Source organism: Agelaius phoeniceus (assembly GCF_051311805.1).
Source record: "Agelaius phoeniceus isolate bAgePho1 chromosome 6 unlocalized genomic scaffold, bAgePho1.hap1 SUPER_6_unloc_1, whole genome shotgun sequence".
Classification (NCBI taxonomy): Eukaryota; Metazoa; Chordata; class Aves; order Passeriformes; family Icteridae; genus Agelaius; species Agelaius phoeniceus.
Window position 1 is genome coordinate 163,857 of NW_027509865.1, and position 11,095 is coordinate 174,951.

Consider the following 11,095-nt stretch of genomic DNA (forward strand, 5'->3'; position numbering starts at 1 on the left):
ATATTACTGAGACCCTGGGGAAAGGACTTCGTTTTTCCCATGGAAAATGGCCTTCATTTGTGGCCACTCTGCCTGGCAGGCAGGGCAGTGCCAAGCCAGGAATCTACAAACTCTGCTGGATCCTTCCAGAACGAAAGCTGCCAGCAACTAGGACCCTGCAAGTCCTTACAGCCCCAGATGCCACCAGTCATCTGACACCCAGAGCCTGGGCCAATGACTTCGTTTTCCCCATGGAAAATGGCCTCCATTTCTGGCCACTCGCCCTGACCAAGAGGGTGGTGCCCAGCAAGAAATTTGCAAGCTTTGCTGGATTGCTCCAAATCTAAAGCTACCACTTGTTGTTCTTCTATTTCTCTAGAGTCCCATCATGCTGTTCTCAGATTGCTAAAGTCCATACCTCCTCGGTGTGTTCTTATGGCTGCAGATCTTCACAGCACAGACGCTTTCTTCTGCATGCTGTTCTTTCCCAGTTCAGGGCTCCTTCAAGGCTCTCCCTGAATGGCTACGCCGCCCCCTTTTATCCCAGTTCTCTTCAATGCTCACAGCTGCAGCCCATCAAGGACAACCAGGACCTGTGGGACAGATATTCAAATAGAATCCATTTCCTCTACTCTAGCCAGTAAGTACTACCCTACAAGTCCTCAGAACCCCAAAGGCCACCTTTCATCTGACACCCAGACCCTGGGGAAAGGACTTCTTTTTCCCATGGCAAATGGCCTCCCTTGGCAGCCACTCACCCTGGCAGAAAGTGGGAGCCTAGCTAGAATGATGCAATCGTTGCTGGATTTTTCCAAAAGAAAAGCTGGCAGCAACTAGGGCCCTGGAAGTACTTAGAGCCTCAAACGCCACCTTGAACATATTCCTGAGACCCTGGGGAAAGGACTTCGTTTTTCCCATGGGAAATGGCCTTCATTTCTGGCCACTTGGCCTGGCAGGCAGGGCAGTGCCAAGCCAGGAATCTACAAACTCTGCTGGATCCTTCCAGAACGAAAGCTGCCAGCAACTAGGACCCTGCAAGTCCTTACAGCCCCAGATGCCACCAGTCATCTGACACCCAGAGCCTGGGCCAATGACTTCGTTTTCCCCATGGAAAATGGCCTCCATTTCTGGCCACTCGCCCTGACCAAGAGGGTGGTGCCCAGCAAGAAATTTGCAAGCTTTGCTGGATTGCTCCAAATCGAAAGCTGCCACTTGTTGTTCTTCTATTTCTCTAGAGTCCCATCATGCTGTTCTCAGATTGCTAAAGTCCATACCTCCTCGGTGTGTTCTTATGGCTGCAGATCTTCACAGCACAGACGCTTTCTTCTGCATGCTGTTCTTTCCCAGTTCAGGGCTCCTTCAAGGCTCTCCCTGAATGGCTACGCCGCCCCCTTTTATCCCAGTTCTCTTCAATGCTCACAGCTGCAGCCCATCAAGGACAACCAGGACCTGTGGGACAGATATTCAAATAGAATCCATTTCCTCTACTCTAGCCAGTAAGTAGTACCCTACAAGTCCTCAGAACCCCAAAGGCCACCTTTCATCTGACACCCAGACCCTGGGGAAAGGACTTCTTTTTCCCATGGCAAATGGCCTCCCTTGGCAGCCACTCACCCTGGCAGAAAGTGGGAGCCTAGCTAGAATGATGCAATCGTTGCTGGATTTTTCCAAAAGAAAAGCTGCCAGCAACTAGGGCCCTGGAAGTACTTAGAGCCTCAAACGCCACCTTGAACATATTACTGAGACCCTGGGGAAAGGACTTCGTTTTTCCCATGGAAAATGGCCTTCATTTGTGGCCACTCGGCCTGGCAGGCAGGGCAGTGCCAAGCCAGGAATCTACAAACTATGCTGGATCCTTCCAGAACGAAAGCTGCCAGCAACTAGGACCCTGCAAGTCCTTACAGCCCCAGATGCCACCAGTCATCTGACACCCAGAGCCTGGGCCAATGACTTCGTTTTCCCCATGGAAAATGGCCTCCATTTCTGGCCACTCGCCCTGACCAAGAGGGTGGTGCCCAGCAAGAAATTTGCAAGCTTTGCTGGATTGCTCCAAATCTAAAGCTACCACTTGTTGTTCTTCTATTTCTCTAGAGTCCCATCATGCTGTTCTCAGATTGCTAAAGTCCATACCTCCTCGGTGTGTTCTTATGGCTGCAGATCTTCACAGCACAGACGCTTTCTTCTGCATGCTGTTCTTTCCCAGTTCAGGGCTCCTTCAAGGCTCTCCCTGAATGGCTACGCCGCCCCCTTTTATCCCAGTTCTCTTCAATGCTCACAGCTGCAGCCCATCAAGGACAACCAGGACCTGTGGGACAGATATTCAAATAGAATCCATTTCCTCTACTCTAGCCAGTAAGTACTACCCTACAAGTCCTCAGAACCCCAAAGGCCACCTTTCATCTGACACCCAGACCCTGGGGAAAGGACTTCTTTTTCCCATGGCAAATGGCCTCCCTTGGCAGCCACTCACCCTGGCAGAAAGTGGGAGCCTAGCTAGAATGATGCAATCGTTGCTGGATTTTTCCAAAAGAAAAGCTGGCAGCAACTAGGGCCCTGGAAGTACTTAGAGCCTCAAACGCCACCTTGAACATATTACTGAGACCCTGGGGAAAGGACTTCGTTTTTCCCATGGAAAATGGCCTTCATTTGTGGCCACTCTGCCTGGCAGGCAGGGCAGTGCCAAGCCAGGAATCTACAAACTCTGCTGGATCCTTCCAGAACGAAAGCTGCCAGCAACTAGGACCCTGCAAGTCCTTACAGCCCCAGATGCCACCAGTCATCTGACACCCAGAGCCTGGGCCAATGACTTCGTTTTCCCCATGGAAAATGGCCTCCATTTCTGGCCACTCGCCCTGACCAAGAGGGTGGTGCCCAGCAAGAAATTTGCAAGCTTTGCTGGATTGCTCCAAATCTAAAGCTACCACTTGTTGTTCTTCTATTTCTCTAGAGTCCCATCATGCTGTTCTCAGATTGCTAAAGTCCATACCTCCTCGGTGTGTTCTTATGGCTGCAGATCTTCACAGCACAGACGCTTTCTTCTGCATGCTGTTCTTTCCCAGTTCAGGGCTCCTTCAAGGCTCTCCCTGAATGGCTACGCCGCCCCCTTTTATCCCAGTTCTCTTCAATGCTCACAGCTGCAGCCCATCAAGGACAACCAGGACCTGTGGGACAGATATTCAAATAGAATCCATTTCCTCTACTCTAGCCAGTAAGTACTACCCTACAAGTCCTCAGAACCCCAAAGGCCACCTTTCATCTGACACCCAGACCCTGGGGAAAGGACTTCTTTTTCCCATGGCAAATGGCCTCCCTTGGCAGCCACTCACCCTGGCAGAAAGTGGGAGCCTAGCTAGAATGATGCAATCGTTGCTGGATTTTTCCAAAAGAAAAGCTGCCAGCAACTAGGGCCCTGGAAGTACTTAGAGCCTCAAACGCCACCTTGAACATATTCCTGAGACCCTGGGGAAAGGACTTCGTTTTTCCCATGGGAAATGGCCTTCATTTCTGGCCACTTGGCCTGGCAGGCAGGGCAGTGCCAAGCCAGGAATCTACAAACTCTGCTGGATCCTTCCAGAACGAAAGCTGCCAGCAACTAGGACCCTGCAAGTCCTTACAGCCCCAGATGCCACCAGTCATCTGACACCCAGAGCCTGGGCCAATGACTTCGTTTTCCCCATGGAAAATGGCCTCCATTTCTGGCCACTCGCCCTGACCAAGAGGGTGGTGCCCAGCAAGAAATTTGCAAGCTTTGCTGGATTGCTCCAAATCGAAAGCTGCCACTTGTTGTTCTTCTATTTCTCTAGAGTCCCATCATGCTGTTCTCAGATTGCTAAAGTCCATACCTCCTCGGTGTGTTCTTATGGCTGCAGATCTTCACAGCACAGACGCTTTCTTCTGCATGCTGTTCTTTCCCAGTTCAGGGCTCCTTCAAGGCTCTCCCTGAATGGCTAAGCCGCCCCCTTTTATCCCAGTTCTCTTCAATGCTCACAGCTGCAGCCCATCAAGGACAACCAGGACCTGTGGGACAGATATTCAAATAGAATCCATTTCCTCTACTCTAGCCAGTAAGTAGTACCCTACAAGTCCTCAGAACCCCAAAGGCCACCTTTCATCTGACACCCAGACCCTGGGGAAAGGACTTCTTTTTCCCATGGCAAATGGCCTCCCTTGGCAGCCACTCACCCTGGCAGAAAGTGGGAGCCTAGCTAGAATGATGCAATCGTTGCTGGATTTTTCCAAAAGAAAAGCTGCCAGCAACTAGGGCCCTGGAAGTACTTAGAGCCTCAAACGCCACCTTGAACATATTACTGAGACCCTGGGGAAAGGACTTCGTTTTTCCCATGGAAAATGGCCTTCATTTGTGGCCACTCGGCCTGGCAGGCAGGGCAGTGCCAAGCCAGGAATCTACAAACTATGCTGGATCCTTCCAGAACGAAAGCTGCCAGCAACTAGGACCCTGCAAGTCCTTACAGCCCCAGATGCCACCAGTCATCTGACACCCAGAGCCTGGGCCAATGACTTCGTTTTCCCCATGGAAAATGGCCTCCATTTCTGGCCACTCGCCCTGACCAAGAGGGTGGTGCCCAGCAAGAAATTTGCAAGCTTTGCTGGATTGCTCCAAATCTAAAGCTACCACTTGTTGTTCTTCTATTTCTCTAGAGTCCCATCATGCTGTTCTCAGATTGCTAAAGTCCATACCTCCTCGGTGTGTTCTTATGGCTGCAGATCTTCACAGCACAGACGCTTTCTTCTGCATGCTGTTCTTTCCCAGTTCAGGGCTCCTTCAAGGCTCTCCCTGAATGGCTACGCCGCCCCCTTTTATCCCAGTTCTCTTCAATGCTCACAGCTGCAGCCCATCAAGGACAACCAGGACCTGTGGGACAGATATTCAAATAGAATCCATTTCCTCTACTCTAGCCAGTAAGTACTACCCTACAAGTCCTCAGAACCCCAAAGGCCACCTTTCATCTGACACCCAGACCCTGGGGAAAGGACTTCTTTTTCCCATGGCAAATGGCCTCCCTTGGCAGCCACTCACCCTGGCAGAAAGTGGGAGCCTAGCTAGAATGATGCAATCGTTGCTGGATTTTTCCAAAAGAAAAGCTGCCAGCAACTAGGGCCCTGGAAGTACTTAGAGCCTCAAACGCCACCTTGAACATATTCCTGAGACCCTGGGGAAAGGACTTCGTTTTTCCCATGGGAAATGGCCTTCATTTGTGGCCACTTGGCCTGGCAGGCAGGGCAGTGCCAAGCCAGGAATCTACAAACTCTGCTGGATCCTTCCAGAACGAAAGCTGCCAGCAACTAGGACCCTGCAAGTCCTTACAGCCCCAGATGCCACCAGTCATCTGACACCCAGAGCCTGGGCCAATGACTTCGTTTTCCCCATGGAAAATGGCCTCCATTTCTGGCCACTCGCCCTGACCAAGAGGGTGGTGCCCAGCAAGAAATTTGCAAGCTTTGCTGGATTGCTCCAAATCTAAAGCTGCCACTTGTTGTTCTTCTATTTCTCTAGAGTCCCATCATGCTGTTCTCAGATTGCTAAAGTCCATACCTCCTCGGTGTGTTCTTATGGCTGCAGATCTTCACAGCACAGACGCTTTCTTCTGCATGCTGTTCTTTCCCAGTTCAGGGCTCCTTCAAGGCTCTCCCTGAATGGCTACGCCGCCCCCTTTTATCCCAGTTCTCTTCAATGCTCACAGCTGCAGCCCATCAAGGACAACCAGGACCTGTGGGGCAAAGCCTCTAGACAGATATTCAAATAGAATCCATTTCCTCTACTCTAGCCAGTAAGTACTACCCTACAAGTCCTCAGAACCCCAAAGGCCACCTTTCATCTGACACCCAGACCCTGGGGAAAGGACTTCTTTTTCCCATGGCAAATGGCCTCCCTTGGCAGCCACTCACCCTGGCAGAAAGTGGGAGCCTAGCTAGAATGATGCAATCGTTGCTGGATTTTTCCAAAAGAAAAGCTGCCAGCAACTAGGGCCCTGGAAGTACTTAGAGCCTCAAACGCCACCTTGAACATATTACTGAGACCCTGGGGAAAGGACTTCGTTTTTCCCATGGAAAATGGCCTTCATTTGTGGCCACTCTGCCTGGCAGGCAGGGCAGTGCCAAGCCAGGAATCTACAAACTCTGCTGGATCCTTCCAGAACGAAAGCTGCCAGCAACTAGGACCCTGCAAGTCCTTACAGCCCCAGATGCCACCTGTCATCTGACACCCAGAGCCTGGGCCAATGACTTCGTTTTCCCCATGGAAAATGGCCTCCATTTCTGGCCACTCGCCCTGACCAAGAGGGTGGTGCCCAGCAAGAAATTTGCAAGCTTTGCTGGATTGCTCTAAATCTAAAGCTGCCACTTGTTGTTGTTCTATTTCTCTAGAGTCCCATCATGCTGTTCTCAGATTGCTAAAGTCCATACCTCCTCGGTGTGTTCTTATGGCTGCAGATCTTCACAGCACAGACGCTTTCTTCTGCATGCTGTTCTTTCCCAGTTCAGGGCTCCTTCAAGGCTCTCCCTGAATGGCTACGCCGCCCCCTTTTATCCCAGTTCTCTTCAATGCTCACAGCTGCAGCCCATCAAGGACAACCAGGACCTGTGGGACAGATATTCAAATAGAATCCATTTCCTCTACTCTAGCCAGTAAGTACTACCCTACAAGTCCTCAGAACCCCAAAGGCCACCTTTCATCTGACACCCAGACCCTGGGGAAAGGACTTCTTTTTCCCATGGCAAATGGCCTCCCTTGGCAGCCACTCACCCTGGCAGAAAGTGGGAGCCTAGCTAGAATGATGCAATCGTTGCTGGATTTTTCCAAAAGAAAAGCTGGCAGCAACTAGGGCCCTGGAAGTACTTAGAGCCTCAAACGCCACCTTGAACATATTCCTGAGACCCTGGGGAAAGGACTTCGTTTTTCCCATGGAAAATGGCCTTCATTTCTGGCCACTCTGCCTGGCAGGCAGGGCAGTGCCAAGCCAGGAATCTACAAACTGTGCTGGATCCTTCCAGAACGAAAGCTGCCAGCAACTAGGACCCTGCAAGTCCTTAGAGCCCCAGATGCCACCAGTCATCTGACACCCAGAGCCTGGGCCAATGACTTCGTTTTCCCCATGGAAAACGGCCTCCATTTCTGGCCACTCGCCCTGACCAAGAGGGTGGTGCCCAGCAAGAAATTTGCAAGCTTTGCTGGATTGCTCCAAATCGAAAGCTGCCACTTGTTGTTCTTCTATTTCTCTAGAGTCCCATCATGCTGTTCTCAGATTGCTAAAGTCCATACCTCCTCGGTGTGTTCTTATGGCTGCAGATCTTCACAGCACAGACGCTTTCTTCTGCATGCTGTTCTTTCCCAGTTCAGGGCTCCTTCAAGGCTCTCCCTGAATGGCTACGCCGCCCCCTTTTATCCCAGTTCTCTTCAATGCTCACAGCTGCAGCCCGTCAAGGACAACCAGGACCTGTGGGGCAAAGCCTCTAGACAGATATTCAAATAGAATCCATTTCCTCTACTCTAGCCAGTAAGTACTACCCTACAAGTCCTCAGAACCCCAAAGGCCACCTTTCATCTGACACCCAGACCCTGGGGAAAGGACTTCTTTTTCCCATGGCAAATGGCCTCCCTTGGCAGCCACTCACCCTGGCAGAAAGTGGGAGCCTAGCTAGAATGATGCAATCGTTGCTGGATTTTTCCAAAAGAAAAGCTGGCAGCAACTAGGGCCCTGGAAGTACTTAGAGCCTCAAACGCCACCTTGAACATATTCCTGAGACCCTGGGGAAAGGACTTCGTTTTTCCCATGGGAAATGGCCTTCATTTGTGGCCACTTGGCCTGGCAGGCAGGGCAGTGCCAAGCCAGGAATCTACAAACTATGCTGGATCCTTCCAGAACGAAAGCTGCCAGCAACTAGGACCCTGCAAGTCCTTACAGCCCCAGATGCCACCAGTCATCTGACACCCAGAGCCTGGGCCAATGACTTCGTTTTCCCCATGGAAAATGGCCTCCATTTCTGGCCACTCGCCCTGACCAAGAGGGTGGTGCCCAGCAAGAAATTTGCAAGCTTTGCTGGATTGCTCCAAATCGAAAGCTACCACTTGTTGTTGTTCTATTTCTCTAGAGTCCCATCATGCTGTTCTCAGATTGCTAAAGTCCATACCTCCTCGGTGTGTTCTTATGGCTGCAGATCTTCACAGCACAGACGCTTTCTTCTGCATGCTGTTCTTTCCCAGTTCAGGGCTCCTTCAAGGCTCTCCCTGAATGGCTACGCCGCCCCCTTTTATCCCAGTTCTCTTCAATGCTCACAGCTGCAGCCCATCAAGGACAACCAGGACCTGTGGGGCAAAGCCTCTAGACAGATATTCAAATAGAATCCATTTCCTCTACTCTAGCCAGTAAGTACTACCCTACAAGTCCTCAGAACCCCAAAGGCCACCTTTCATCTGACACCCAGACCCTGGGGAAAGGACTTCTTTTTCCCATGGCAAATGGCCTCCCTTGGCAGCCACTCACCCTGGCAGAAAGTGGGAGCCTAGCTAGAATGATGCAATCGTTGCTGGATTTTTCCAAAAGAAAAGCTGGCAGCAACTAGGGCCCTGGAAGTACTTAGAGCCTCAAACGCCACCTTGAACATATTCCTGAGACCCTGGGGAAAGGACTTCGTTTTTCCCATGGGAAATGGCCTTCATTTGTGGCCACTTGGCCTGGCAGGCAGGGCAGTGCCAAGCCAGGAATCTACAAACTGTGCTGGATCCTTCCAGAACGAAAGCTGCCAGCAACTAGGACCCTGCAAGTCCTTAGAGCCCCAGATGCCACCAGTCATCTGACACCCAGAGCCTGGGCCAATGACTTCGTTTTCCCCATGGAAAATGGCCTCCATTTCTGGCCACTCGCCCTGACCAAGAGGGTGGTGCCCAGCAAGAAATTTGCAAGCTTTGCTGGATTGCTCTAAATCTAAAGCTGCCACTTGTTGTTGTTCTATTTCTCTAGAGTCCCATCATGCTGTTCTCAGATTGCTAAAGTCCATACCTCCTCGGTGTGTTCTTATGGCTGCAGATCTTCACAGCACAGACGCTTTCTTCTGCATGCTGTTCTTTCCCAGTTCAGGGCTCCTTCAAGGCTCTCCCTGAATGGCTACGCCGCCCCCTTTTATCCCAGTTCTCTTCAATGCTCACAGCTGCAGCCCATCAAGGACAACCAGGACCTGTGGGACAGATATTCAAATAGAATCCATTTCCTCTACTCTAGCCAGTAAGTACTACCCTACAAGTCCTCAGAACCCCAAAGGCCACCTTTCATCTGACACCCAGACCCTGGGGAAAGGACTTCTTTTTCCCATGGCAAATGGCCTCCCTTGGCAGCCACTCACCCTGGCAGAAAGTGGGAGCCTAGCTAGAATGATGCAATCGTTGCTGGATTTTTCCAAAAGAAAAGCTGGCAGCAACTAGGGCCCTGGAAGTACTTAGAGCCTCAAACGCCACCTTGAACATATTACTGAGACCCTGGGGAAAGGACTTCGTTTTTCCCATGGGAAATGGCCTTCATTTCTGGCCACTTGGCCTGGCAGGCAGGGCAGTGCCAAGCCAGGAATCTACAAACTCTGCTGGATCCTTCCAGAACGAAAGCTGCCAGCAACTAGGACCCTGCAAGTCCTTACAGCCCCAGATGCCACCAGTCATCTGACACCCAGAGCCTGGGCCAATGACTTCGTTTTCCCCATGGAAAATGGCCTCCATTTCTGGCCACTCGCCCTGACCAAGAGGGTGGTGCCCAGCAAGAAATTTGCAAGCTTTGCTGGATTGCTCCAAATCTAAAGCTACCACTTGTTGTTGTTCTATTTCTCTAGAGTCCCATCATGCTGTTCTCAGATTGCTAAAGTCCATACCTCCTCGGTGTGTTCTTATGGCTGCAGATCTTCACAGCACAGACGCTTTCTTCTGCATGCTGTTCTTTCCCAGTTCAGGGCTCCTTCAAGGCTCTCCCTGAATGGCTACGCCGCCCCCTTTTATCCCAGTTCTCTTCAATGCTCACAGCTGCAGCCCATCAAGGACAACCAGGACCTGTGGGGCAAAGCCTCTAGACAGATATTCAAATAGAATCCATTTCCTCTACTCTAGCCAGTAAGTACTACCCTACAAGTCCTCAGAACCCCAAAGGCCACCTTTCATCTGACACCCAGACCCTGGGGAAAGGACTTCTTTTTCCCATGGCAAATGGCCTCCCTTGGCAGCCACTCACCCTGGCAGAAAGTGGGAGCCTAGCTAGAATGATGCAATCGTTGCTGGATTTTTCCAAAAGAAAAGCTGCCAGCAACTAGGGCCCTGGAAGTACTTAGAGCCTCAAACGCCACCTTGAACATATTCCTGAGACCCTGGGGAAAGGACTTCGTTTTTCCCATGGAAAATGGCCTTCATTTGTGGCCACTCTGCCTGGCAGGCAGGGCAGTGCCAAGCCAGGAATCTACAAACTCTGCTGGATCCTTCCAGAACGAAAGCTGCCAGCAACTAGGACCCTGCAAGTCCTTACAGCCCCAGATGCCACCTGTCATCTGACACCCAGAGCCTGGGCCAATGACTTCGTTTTCCCCATGGAAAATGGCCTCCATTTCTGGCCACTCGCCCTGACCAAGAGGGTGGTGCCCAGCAAGAAATTTGCAAGCTTTGCTGGATTGCTCTAAATCTAAAGCTGCCACTTGTTGTTGTTCTATTTCTCTAGAGTCCCATCATGCTGTTCTCAGATTGCTAAAGTCCATACCTCCTCGGTGTGTTCTTATGGCTGCAGATCTTCACAGCACAGACGCTTTCTTCTGCATGCTGTTCTTTCCCAGTTCAGGGCTCCTTCAAGGCTCTCCCTGAATGGCTACGCCGCCCCCTTTTATCCCAGTTCTCTTCAATGCTCACAGCTGCAGCCCATCAAGGACAACCAGGACCTGTGGGACAGATATTCAAATAGAATCCATTTCCTCTACTCTAGCCAGTAAGTACTACCCTACAAGTCCTCAGAACCCCAAAGGCCACCTTTCATCTGACACCCAGACCCTGGGGAAAGGACTTCTTTTTCCCATGGCAAATGGCCTCCCTTGGCAGCCACTCACCCTGGCAGAAAGTGGGAGCCTAGCTAGAATGATG